Here is a 13,348-nt window from a genome sequence, read left to right as displayed (position 1 = left end):
ACGTCTTAATAACATTAGGAAGCAAAGAAAGCGAACATTATTCCTCACTGAGGGCATTGTTTAATGGAGAATGTGTGTATACAGCACAATGCGATTACTGTTCAAGATTTTCTTTCCTTAGCATTTCACATCTAATGACCTAGCTGATAAAATCTTAGTGTTGCAGTTCCAAATGTGAACTTGGGTCTTTTTCTGGGCAGCATCATTATTTTCTTTCAGCTTGTATTCAGCAGGTACTTACATTTGAGACAAGTAAGTTGATAAATTTGATATATTTTATTTTACAGCCTTGTATTTCATGCTGTCTCCAGTGCATTTTAGCTGCCCAGTCAGGTACATTGCTAAAACTAAAAAATAAACATTAAAAAATGTAATTTAATTAATGTAGGCCTGAAATCTTGTGTTATCTTTATCAGCATCTAATATTAAAGAACAGATGTTCAACCTCGATTATTCTGTTGAATATGAACTACGATTATGCAATTTTTTTCAAGATTTAGACCAAGATGGTGGAACGATCACCTGTAGGAAATAGGATCATCAGAAATTTAATTACCAAGTCAGGGTGTATTTTTCTGACCTTGATTTGCCTATCCATAAAGGTACAATGATGTGTACCTATAAGTATAAACAGATGTGCCTCGGAATGAATCTCTGCAAATGGTTGTTATTCTTCTCCTAGGTTTAGGTGAGTCCAAGTGATATTTTTTCTTTCTTTCTTTCTTTCTTTCTTTCTTGACCAATAAGTGCAATTTTCAGTTGAACACATTGTGTAGTTCTATTTTCAGAAATTTGATTTTCATGGAGATGCTCCTGGGAGAAAAGCAAGAGGCCTCACTTGCTTTTTACTCAGTAGACCAATTATCAGTATTTTGCCCTAAGGTGTTGGAGGCATTTGAATCACTTCCTGAATTTATGGTTTCCATATTTGTTTTAAATTCTCTAAGTCCATAAAGGCCAACTTTATTCTGAGGACTTGTTTAGCATATCCAGATGACTGAATAGGCAAGGTTGTTTTCAGGGCAGTAAAAGGGAAAGGTGAACAGAAATTGAAAAACTATGAGAATTTGTGTTACAGCAAATGCTGGCAATACAGTGCAAAGATAATAAAACCCTGAAAATACTTAATATACTTGCAGACAATAAATCATTGCATTGCTGCACACCTGCATTGCTGCTGGTGTGGAAGCAGCAGAGCTGGGTTTGCCTGGTGCTGAGCAGGAGCTGACCAAGGCTGCTAGAGCAGAGCTAACTGCACAGGTTGACTCTCTGATGTCTTCATCTGTATCCGTTAGTTTGCAGCCAGTGTAACGTGCCTATGGCAAAGTGAGAGTTGAATGTATTTCTAGAGTAAAACAGAAGTGGAGTTGACATACTGGCATGTTCCCAAAGTCATTGAGGTCTCTAGGAGTATTTTCACTGACTTCAATGAGCATCTCTTGTGAATTCAGTGGTTTTGATGGGAATTGAGATTACAAATGACGCATTTCAAGCTGCTTGCCTGAGATGTTGTTAGTGCTAAGTGGTCATATCTCTGTCTAGATATCTACATCTGTGGCTTACAAATATAGTAGAAAATTTATTACATATACACCCCCTCCCATGAGATCTCAAAATGAAGGCATCAAATGCTACGTGGCTTGCATGTGAGCAAATATAAGTGTTACAAAAATATGTGGGCGCAGTTTGATACACGCTCATCTGGAAATAACAGTACTCATAAGTTATATCCACAATTGACTGTAAGTGTAAGGTTACAGAAAGTATATTCAGATCTAAGGGTGAATTCAGACCTAAGCTGTTCTGTGAGGGTAACAGAGTTGTTTCTGAAACTGCTCTAGTCGTTTATATGCTGCTACCCCACAACTACGTGCTCTTAAGTGCTATAACCCCGATTCTACCTGAATTTAATAGCCGACCATGGAAATGGTTCTGTTTTGTTTCTGAGAAAAACAGGTTATTTTAAGAAATGCTTCAGCATGACCTTTTGCTTTGTGGTAAAATGGCCTTATTTCTTAGTGTTTATACAGTTCTAGAAAATGCCTTTGCCTAATTTTTCCCTTTAGTTGTGTCAGCAAATATTACTACTACTGCTAACAAAAAAAAACAAACAAAAATATTCCCTCAAAGGGGTTGTTTTTAACCTGAATTAACCTCTCACTTCTTTTTGGTGGATGGCTACATGGTGGTGTTGAGTGTTGGTGGATCAGGAATGAGCTGCAGGAGATAAAAGTGGAAAAGGTAGATAGTTTTTGGAGTCACCTTTACACCAGGATAATTTTTACCCAGGTTGAGCAGATGATAGAAATATTTTAGTTAAAAATCACCCCCTTAAATAAACAAAACTCTGTATAGAACTTTGAAGTGCTGTCCCGTCCTTCCTAATACATTAATGTAAACACTTGCAATAACAGCTTAGATTTGAACAAAAGATATCTCTTTAGTCAGTTTAACCAGTGTACACTTGTTTTTGAAATTTGAATTTCTTTATGCCTCATGTTGGGATTCCTATGTGATAAATGAGTACATGGTAAGGCATAACTGTAAGGTCTAATTTAACTTAATGTCTTTCCTACAGTAGGAGCAAAGTGAATTACAGTGGTTGATTATGCTTATTTATTTTATTGCTGGTGGTTAAGTTCACAGCCTAACAGTTACAGTTAGCAATGAAACTATGGTATACCAAGCCTGGTGAAATGAAGCATATTTCGGAGAAAAATACTTCTGGAACTGAAAGCCACAATATCTTTCTAAGACAGTATTTTTCCAGCCCTGTCCAGGGCTATGTATAATTCCAGGAAATAAACCAACAAAGGCCAGAGAAAGCATTTATTTTGGCATGAAAGCAGGGGAACATGGCTTTGGGGCCAGCTGCCCTGATGTGCTTGCAGGCTCGTGAGAGTATCAAGGGCACCTGGCGTGTACGCCTGGCACCAGTGAGAGTGGTGAGTGTGGACAGGCAAACTTCCTACCCTGAGCAGGACTTGGATGTTAGGGGGAATATCTCCATTAGCTGAAAGCTTTCCTAGGGGTTAGATGAACCCCTCTTGAAACAAAGCTGTTGTGTAGAAGTTCTTGTAACATTTTAGTGGTTCATTGGCTTTTAAAACTACAGTATTTCACAATATTTCCTCTAGATAACTGGTTAGCACTGACAGTAAAAGCAAAACTTAGTATTTTTTTCCTGATTTAAGGACTATGTAATTTGTTCCTGAATTACTTTACATTCTGCATCTATCTCTGCCTACTCTAAGAGACACATTGCAGTGATTTAATTCCACTAAAAAATCGGCTGATAAAAACTTTTATTTTTTTTTGTCTAGGACAGAAATAGTAATCACTAGGTTACATGGCTTAAAAATTACTATGTAAGCACACAAACACTGCAGCTTCCTTTGCAAAAGGTGAGTAAGGTCAAAACAGTGAGGTCTGCTGTGCTTGGAGAGGGGAAGCATTGCCTTTGGCTACCTGGGTGAATTAGTTTAGCTTTTTCAATGAAACATGGGTACTTAGTAGTCAAAGAGGTATATGAAAAGTGGTAATCACAGCTATTTCAGTTCTTGGACCAGAAGGACTGTTTCAGTTCAGAGATTTATACATTAACGGTGTCTAATGACAAAATGCTTTGAGACATGACCCTAATGTGGATAGGGCAGAGTATCAAATTCTTGCTAGTGCAGGACCTAACTTGAGGGAGGATGTCAGAAAATACAAATTCTGCAGGGTGTGGAGGAGAGAGCTCTTCTTCAAGAGGTTCTCTTTCATTTTTATTGTATCTGTGAAGATGAATATGAGAGAAATATAAAACTGACAGATGGCTGAAGGAAAAATGCAATACCTGAAAAATGAATAAATTCTTTCCTAACCACAGTGGAAAAGAGCTCCAGTTTCATGTTTCAAATGTATGTTGCACATACACCACTCCTATCCACAAAGTATAAGCAAAGGTGTAAGATAGGGACCTTGGAACCCTCCTTCAAGAGGGAACTCAATCTTGTTAGTTTCTAAAACTAAAAATATAAAACCCAGTAAAATTAATGCTTGTAATCCTGAAGCTTTGGTAGAACTCAGTAATGCCGTGGACTGGAAAGTTATATTTATTTAAAATAACGCCCTCGTGATAATGTGGCCTAAGAGGGGAAAATGAGCTTCTGCATTTCTCTATGGCATATAATTAAAATTCTCTCGCTTAGTCTTAGAAATAATGCACTTGCGCCTTCCTTGGAATGGGGAAGCGTTTTGGGAAGGCGAGAAAATGGAGCAGAATATTGTTTTAATTTGTTATTATTTGTTTTTAATAGTTGACTCTTGGCATTACAGTTGTTCTGTTTACTTGCACCTTGCTGGTTTCTGATAGCTGCCGCAGGTATGTGCGTTGCTTTGTGCCCATAACAGAGAAGCAGCCTCTCTTTAAGCTTTACGAGGGCTGGCACGCATCGTGCCTGCTTGTCAGGGCTCACATCGTGGTTGTCTGCTGGGCCGCCCGTGAGCGAGGAGGCCGCGCACTGCTATTTCCTCATGAGCACGTATCAAACTGTGTCCGCATATTTTTGTAACACTTGTGTTTGCTTGTATGCATTAACTTTATATGACAGGTCTTTTAGGTGACCTCTCCCCTGTCCTGGCACCTACGTGTGCATGTATACCCTTTCTCCCTCCCTTTTCATTTAGTATTGTTTCTGTCAGGCAGCACTTAACAGGCAGTGAGTATTTTTATTTGAGGGCAAAAGATGCAGTCTGAAACAGTCACTGGGGCTTGAGCTTTGCTGACATGAATGAGCAGCTACTCCTTTTCCAAGCTGCTGTGCTACCTCTCAAGCATCGCTGTCAGAGCTGATTGCGTGACTATACTTTAATGCACTCCAGGCAATGTCAGCCCGGTTAAAAACATGAGAACAGCCAGGCTAGGTCAGGGTAAAAGTCCACCAGCTCCTACCCTTCTGTGCATGATGAGTTTTGGATGCTTTAAGTAGAAAAACAGAGTAAGTACAAACAACCCTTTTGATGGACACACTCAGCTTATCACCAGTGTGGGGTAGAGGGATTCTGCTGTATGCACACTGTTGTGTTGGGTGGACCTTTCTTCCAGGTCCACCCTGCCAGGACCTTTCTTCCATTAATTTGTCTAATTGCTTTTTGAAACCACTTTTATTTCTTTGTCATATTGTGTGGTTGTGCTCCTAACTTATATGTGTGTTATGTGAAGACATATTTTTCTTGCCTGTTTTAAACACATTCCCTGCTGCTCCCCCTGCTTGGTGATACGTCTTGTGTTGTAGAATACAGTGAATAATCAATACCCAGATTCATGGTTTTGTAGATCTCTGTCATACCCCTGGGAGTTGTCTCTTTTCCGAGCTAAAGTGCAAGTCATTCCTAATACAGAGTCCCTCCCATTAAAAATCATCATCCTTGCCACATCTCCTAGGTCTACTGGTGTTTTTGAGGTGGTGCAGCAGGGAGACCATGCAGTATTCAAATGTGGAAGCACTCCAGTTTAGACAGTAATTTTCCAGTAAATTTTTCTGTGTTTTCTGTTTTAGAATGCTGCAAGTAATTACTAATCCTCCTCTCTGTTTTAAACTATTTATCCTTTTGATCTGTGCTGAGTTTTGTGCTAATATTTTGGAAGATTATCTATAGTTACTCTAAACCTTTTTTGAACAATAATTTTGAACTTGTTCTTGCCTACATATAGCTGGTTCTGATTTATCTTACGTGCATTATTTTGCATTTATCAGTATTGAACTTTGCTTAATTTTTCCTTACAGCTATGCTGTGTTATCAGATCTTCATAGATGTCTTTATATTCGGCCATCTGAGGTGGACTTTGCATCACTGAAATCTTGTGTATTTGTGTGCTTTACAGCAGAGCAGGTTTAAAAGCTTGCTGTTTCCACAGGAGCTGCTGCTGACCCCAGGAGCACACCCCTAACTGCTCTCCTTGCTCTTGCTCTGGTGTGAAAGTTTATAACTGTGCAAGCTGAGCGTGCTTAACTGTCTCTAGGGCTGAAATGTGCTGCAGTGGCTCAGAGGCTGGGGGGATGTGTTAATACACCTGACCTGAATAGCAAGATGTTGAGTTGGCTAAACCGATAAAACAGCTTAATGCTGCCCAAAAAGTCTTAGTCCTCCATCCATCCTTCCATTTTCCCAAGTAGCACAGATATTTGTAGGACTTACCTGTAACTTCTCTCCATAATAATTAGCAAAAGCTTGCTGCTACATAAAGGCCCTGTGCTAACAGTTTTATTTGCTTGTAAAACAGTTGTTAGGCAGTGCATCGAAATCATTATGAATTACATTTGTACCAACACTTCAAAAATGAGTTTATAAGAAATTAGTCCAAACTGTACAAATAAAGACTATTGGATAGTGGAGAAATTCAGTATTTTATTTAAAACTGGAACACATTAAGTACGCTTTGAATTTACAGCTCTTGTAAGCAAGTAGATGTGCAGTACCTCTGGTGTGAATAAGCTTATTATTGCTTATCTTAAGCAACTGAAAACGTTTAGGGCCTGAAAGGACACGTTCCACTTTGCAGAGTAAAGTGTGACTTGTATGCCATAAAGGTGTGCATTTTCCCCTATGGAAACACTGAGAAAGCCTGGGAGTTGAGCAGAGGTTAATGTACAGTGTGGACATCTGTAAGACCTGCCTGCCTTTGTATGGCTTTTATATCTCTTTTCAGGGAGTTGATTTACTGGATATGGGTAAGACCTTATTTCATTACAACATCCAATTCCTCCAAGCATCACGTTCTTGAAAGCAAAGATTGCCGAAATGTGTGGAATAAGACAGAGCTCTTTTATGAGTGTTAATACCATCATTCATCCTGCAAAAATAGCCACCCAAATCGAAGACATAGGGGTGTTATGTGTGAGGTAGGTCTCAGTAACACTGGATCACAAGTAGCCCTTGAGATAGGTTATATTTTTTTTCTTTCTCAAAAGCTTTGCCAAATTGTGGTTCAAAATAAAAGTTATACCTAAAAATATAGCCAGTAATAATTTAAAGGCCACATTGTGTTGTAAGGCTTTCATGCCTTGAAGTAAGAGGGGTAGTCATATTGGCTTCTCTAACTTACCATTGTTAGTGTTTTGTTCTTTATTGAAAGCCCACCCCTAGCGACTAATGCCTTGTGGCATCCTTGGAGATTCTTAGCCCAGTCCTGGGATCAGGCTCTCCTGTGCACCTGCAGCACTTCAAAAAGAGTGAGCAGACTGCTTCCAGCATCAGGGGATGGAGCTCTGTGCTTCTGCAGTGAGGAGCAGCGAGGAATGATGCTCTGTGCCTGTCGTGTGTCCACTGCGGGCAACGCCGCTGGTGAGAAGTGCCCTGGACAACGCTGATGTACAGGCTCTGTGATTGTGCTCAGTGGCCTTTGTATATTCAGTGGTTTACATAAATCACGATGAATTCTAAGCCTTGGAAAGAAAAATACGAGCTCTGGAGAGCTCTCTCTTGGAGTTCTGATGAGAGATTTTCACAGTTCACTGTCTGCTATTTGCAGTTATTTTGAAACTTCTGGCATAGGTCTTTCTGTGCAATTTATAAGGTACTTGCACCTCAGAAACAAGCAATGCAAAATAACTGTATGGATGATTTGTCTTTCACCTACATAAAAATTGATTACGCAGTGAGGTCAAAAAGGCAGGAATTGTGCAGAAATCAGTTCCCACATGGATATTCTGTTTTCAGTGAATGGGGGGAGGCCTTTACAGAGAATTTGCAGAATATGTTTATTCAGAGTCCTCTCTGTTTCCTGCTCCTTTCCTGGCCATGCCCGCAGGCTGTTTCCGTGGAAGAGAGAGCAGCGTTTTGCTTTGCAGCAGCCTGCTCAGGCACCTTCCTTTCATGACCAACTTGTACCTCCGTGTTTGAGCGGTTCCCAGCTCTCCCCTCCTGCTCGTTGTGTGAAGGTCTCTTCTCCACCCTTCCAGTGTGTAGCTGTCGGGCTACACTGTTAGAGATGCATTCATTACTGCTCACTTTTTAAATTTTTAAATACCTTGCACGTGAGAATTAATGTTTAAAAGCATGGGTGAAAGGCAAAGCTTTTTTTATTCAACCATTGAATACATTTCTGCAAAAGATATTATTGCTACAAAGAATATTGCTCTCTTTCATTTCTGTAATAATCCTATGTTGTTTGCAGCTGATTTACCACTTTTTCCTCCTTGATGAAAAACTGCATGATTTCATATTTTGCCTACCTTGTTTATCCAGAGAGGTTTTACAAATGATTTTCTTTTAATGCCCCACTGTCTTATGTGGACTCTGACCTTCAAACTCAAATGAAAGGGTTCAGTCCAGATAAATAAAACAAACACAACTTGGCAAACAATAACAGTTGCACTAGGAATGTGAAAAGAAGACCAGTGAAGCCGTTTTCCCGTAATATGAGAATACTCATTCTTTAATTTGCTATGGTGTTATTTAAAGTGAGGTTTGTCCTTCTTATGGTCATCCAGATGCAGTGGAAAGGAGCAGTGCCTTAGCAATATGTGGATCAGAAAGACCAAGTCCACATCTGTTAGCCTCCTTTCTTCGCACACTGGCTTTGCTCTGTTTAGATTTCAGATTCCTACCCATACTGTTATCTGTTCCTTTTGATAAATTCTGCAATGAGAGGAAATGTTTTTGCATAATTTTCAGGAGTGCTGTTTCCCATTTGAGATCTGAGAAATGGCTTCCAGCACTAAGACCCCTGGGAACTTATTTTTCTGTGTGGAAGCAAGACTGGCATAATGAGTGCCCCCTGTGCAAATTCAATATTAGTTCTACACATAAGGTCAAGCAAAAGTTAATGACCATTTTTTTTACGTGACAAATGTGAAACCGACATTGCATTTTATACTCCTGTCATTTTAAAAGAAAATAAAATGCTGGAGTCGATATTGAATTGATTTAAAACACAGAGCATAAAAATCAAGAATACCCATACGAGTGCTGGAGAGAAAACTGTCACCATTGTCACTTGTGGAACAGTTTGTTGCCCAATTTACAGGCACCTCTATGCTCTCCCATGCTTGCTGCGCACTCCTAGATGCAGAGGTGCTCAACAGTGCTGCGAGCAGGAGTCCCTCTTCAATAATTTTTGCATTTTCTTTGTTTCTTTAATTAGCTGATTTACTCAGCTGATTGCACAGCTGTCTGGGCAACACCCCCCCAAGGGCCTGCCAACTGTTTCAGAGATATGTAGGGTACTCAGTGAAGGGAAATCTGCACAGTAATTTGCATATATATATGCAGAAATAGTGGGAAAGAATGAGGAAGCTCTGAGGCAATTTTTGTGTTGTGAATAAAAGGAAGCATGTTAAGGATGAGCTTAAAAACCTGTCTCTTTTCAGTAATTTCTAGGAAAAGATTACAATTTCATGGTAAATAAGGAACCAGTTCTCAGTTGGAGGGTTTTATTTCTGGGATTCTCACTGTCTCTTGCATACAGCTTTTCAGGATGTGTTCAGATGCGTTCAGCACTTGTTATTTTGTTTTTACTCTCTTATTTGGAAACAGCACTGGAGAAATATAGAAGTATGCAATGGAGACCTGGTCTGACTTAGAACGGTCCCTATATCTGACATTTGTAAAGAATTTAATCTTTTCTCATCCTCCTCCTTGTTGCTCAGCCTTACTGCCTTGCACAAGCTAGAGGATATGGTGTTCAGTTTCCCCAGGAGTAGCAATATGAGCCATTCATTTTTTTTCCACTCTGATAAATTAATAGGCATCAGCAAATATTATAACACTGTCAGACATCTCAGAGCTGCCATAGTAACCAGCCTATGTGGAGCTCACTGTATAACCTCCACAAAGAATAACAAGGGGTATCTCAAGCCCCTTTGTGGAGAATAATAATAAAGTTTTCAAAGATCATGAAACTGGCTTAGAAGCATGCGATTTAGAGAGAGAGAGAGAGAGAGAGAAAAGCTTCTGCTGTTGTTTGCTTCTTACAAGCTTCATCCCAGAAACTTTGTTTTGTAAAGCAGGAAGAAAATAAAGGTGCCTCTCTTGAAAAAATTGACATTTAAGGAAGCTCACAGCTTCTGTCCTTCTTGGAGCTGGTGCCAGTCAACTGGTGCAGGTGGATTGAGGGGGCAGAGAAGCGTCTATAACTACCCAGCAGAGAAGAGGCCGTGAGACTGTTGGCTTGACAAATAAAGCCAAATTCTAGTCCACAGTGGCCCCTTGGGAGCCTCCCATGGGACGTGCAGATGCCCTTCACTTGCTGCCTATGAAAAAAAAAAAAAAGTTTTTTTTTTTAATTTTGTGGTAGTGAAAGGATTGAGATTTTGCAGCGGGAGGAGTTTGCCATTCTAAGACATGAGCAGGTTGAAGAAACTCAATAAATAATAAATGAACATCCTCATTGCCCAGAGAAGTACCGCAGTGCAACATAAGGAGCTGGCTCGAGCTCTCTATTCTGTGATGGCCAGAGCAGCCCTTGGGGCCTGGCCTGTGTTTGAGGCTGCTGTTTGGCACCAAAATGGTTAACGGAGACAGCGGTCCTCCCTTCGCCATTTAAATAATGAGCTTTCAAAGCTCACACCCTATTAAGCCAAAGGGAGGAAGTTCACACCTCTGCGGGAGTTATTGTTCTGGTGGGGCCGGCTGCCGAGCGCCGGGGTTTGTGGCGGGAAGGTTATCTCTGCGGCCAGAAGGGAGGAAGGAGAAACCGCGTTTGTGTGGAAGGAAGAGCCGGGGCAGCCGCACAATGAGGCAGAGCCGCTGGGAAGGCGGCCGGGCCGCCGCTTCCATGGGCCGCTTTATGGGTGCCTCTTACCAGCTCCCTTCCACTGGCACTTACGTAGGAGATTCTGCCATTTTGAACAGAAAAAAAATGTATTAAAAATAAAACAACGTGCATTGCATTTCGAGGGTAAGTTTTTTTCCTCAGACATAATTAATTCACCTTCACATTTGGGAATGCACAGACTCGTGTATCACAGAGGCATGTGAGTAATCCTGAACCGCCTCATCCTAGCTTGGCAGGGTTCTCTGCAAGCAGAAGGAGGTGACTTCGTTATTTCTCTGCTGGCTTAATGAGCTTTCTTCTGTCCCTGCCCCAAATTTGGTCGCATACATCGGGAAAAAAATCTTAACCCTAAACAGAAAACGCTTTCTTGAGAAAGACTGATGATATCTTGATTCCTAAATTGCGACTCTGCAGTGATTCTGCCCTTGACTGGAGGAACCAGGCAGAGAAGAGGTTATAAGGGAAACGCTGGATCAACCTCAGTTACAGTCACATTTATTGTACATATTGTACACTTATTATACACATTTATTTATTATAGAATTGTGCATATTCCATTAGGGTTAAAATGAGTTACTTCTCCCTGTAACGAAGATCAAAAGAAATTAAACAAACTCTACTTGTAAAAAGTGATAATCCCTTTGCATATAAATACTCAGTCTCCCTCCTAGAAGGTTTCTCTACTCCAAGATTAGTTTTTTAGAAAAATCTTCCAGCAAATCCCCTCTCTGGTCCACAGGGGAGCGAGGAAATTAGATCAGATGATAGCCCTTATGATCCTTAAGTGACCATTAAAAATCAACATCTTGAATTCCCCAAGCTAATTTGCAAATGGACACATTTGAGTTGCTCTTTAGCAAGCTAATGTGCTTTTTATGTCTTCACTTTCTTTCATTCATAGTGACCTTTTTTTGTAGGTCAAAGGAAAATAAATGCTGCAGTAAAAAAAAAGAAAAAAGCAATTTACTTATATTTATTTTTGTCTTTGGTCTCAATGCTGGCTCCAACATAGCATTGAATAGATTTGTGTAGGTCAGGGTAAATCAGCTTTGCCTTTCACTACTGTTGCGGCTTTGTAAGAAATCCTGAAATATTTCTATCCCAAGGAGAAAAGCAGGGTTTCTGCTGGCAGAAAATGAAGTATTTGGTCAAGCTCCAAAATTCACAAGTTTTTCTATGTACATTTTACAATTCTAGGGAACTGTCCCAGAATCAACGCTTGCCTGGGAAATGCTTTCCCATCCCATCCTGAACTTCCGTTTAGTTTTCTTACAGTTGAATTTGCAACATCAAGCCTTTTTATTAAAAAATAAATAGCCAACTGACAATAAGCGGGAGATTAACCTTGTGTTCATATATTTTATGACTGAACTTAGTATGCGTGCACAGAAGTATGCTTAGTACGCTGCTAGGGCAGCACCTAGGCCACAGCCATACATTAGTTTCCAGTGTGAGAATTCAAGGAGATATTTGCAAGTTGTTCCTTTGTTAGGAATCACACTGTGATACAGGATACGAACTGTAGTTTGTTTCCTAAGGGTATGTGTGAGAATGTATATATACATAATTTTCAGGACTACGTAGGAATACTAAAAAATATTATTTCTTTATTTTTATAGACAAAATATTCACTAGTTTTATATAGAAACCATGAAAATATAATTAAGGACTTTTATTCCTTCATGTGGTCACCTCAGTCTTCAAGGGGATATATTCTTGCGATGAAAAAAATGTATTTGATGGTGTGGTTCCTTATGAATTGCTCCCCGGGTGTTGTTAAAGGGTTCAAGTTGTGGCTGGTTCTTCTGTGTTTGGAGAACAGACAGACAGAGAGGATGTAGAAATGAAGGTGCTTGTGATGGAAATTTCGTGAAGAGAAAGCTGTTTCTGCTCTCTCTCCCCCAAGGGGTCTGGGAGGACATCAGTGTGAGGTCTGGGATTTTCTTTTCTGTTTCTTTTTCCTTTAAGAAAATATTTACTGGTTCTTTTCTGCATTCCTTGTGCAGTCTAAACAACACTGAAGCCAAGGACAGCTGGGTTTGGATTATGAACTTTGGGGGCTTTTTTTTTTAGTGTTGAACTGTTAAATTGCTAATAAAAGCAGCTTCTTAATTTCTTTTTCTTGAGACATTCGTTTAGGCTGAGTCTGAACTGGAGTGGTTTCCTCCTCGGTTTTAAAACTGCTCCTGCCAGCATTTTCCAAAACCCGAGCTGCCTGCTACCATGGCAGGCTGTGGACAGCTTCCCTTTTCCCTTGTGCTGGGTGAAAGATGTTTCTTCCCTGGGTGGTTGTTGCTCATCGCTTGCATTTCTCCAAGGTCCCCAACTCACAGCCGCCCCTCCGGCTGCAGATGCGGGTTCAGGGCTGGAAAAGTGCCCCCCTGGAGCAGGGGCCATGCCGAGTTGCTGGGAATGGTCATCAGCATGGCTTTTTGCAAAGTGCCTGCCTGCCAGGGCTCCTAGCACAGGCTGGTGGGCTCCTTGTAAAGCACTTGAGCCTGGTCCTGTGGTCCTGCTCCTGCACTTGCTGAGTGCTGCCTCCAAGCAGCGTGATTAATAGCTGGCATTTGAGGGGATGCTTTGGAC

At 40.5% G+C, this 13,348-nt stretch overlaps 1 protein-coding gene across 1 annotated transcript in view; it reads left to right on the top strand.

The window, feature by feature from the left end:
• The window catches only part of RAPGEF5 (Rap guanine nucleotide exchange factor 5), a 152,671-nt gene that overhangs the window by 43,782 nt on the left and 95,541 nt on the right, over positions 1-13,348 (top strand). The window lies entirely within an intron of this gene.

The sequence above is a fragment of the Tinamus guttatus genome, unplaced genomic scaffold (genome assembly GCF_059628265.1).
Source record: "Tinamus guttatus ecotype Peru unplaced genomic scaffold, ASM5962826v1 Tinamus_guttatus_pri_ptg000067l, whole genome shotgun sequence".
In the NCBI taxonomy this organism is placed as follows: domain Eukaryota; kingdom Metazoa; phylum Chordata; class Aves; order Tinamiformes; family Tinamidae; genus Tinamus; species Tinamus guttatus.
The sequence above is the reverse complement of the archived record's forward strand: the minus strand, read 5'-3'. Positions and strand labels throughout refer to the sequence as shown.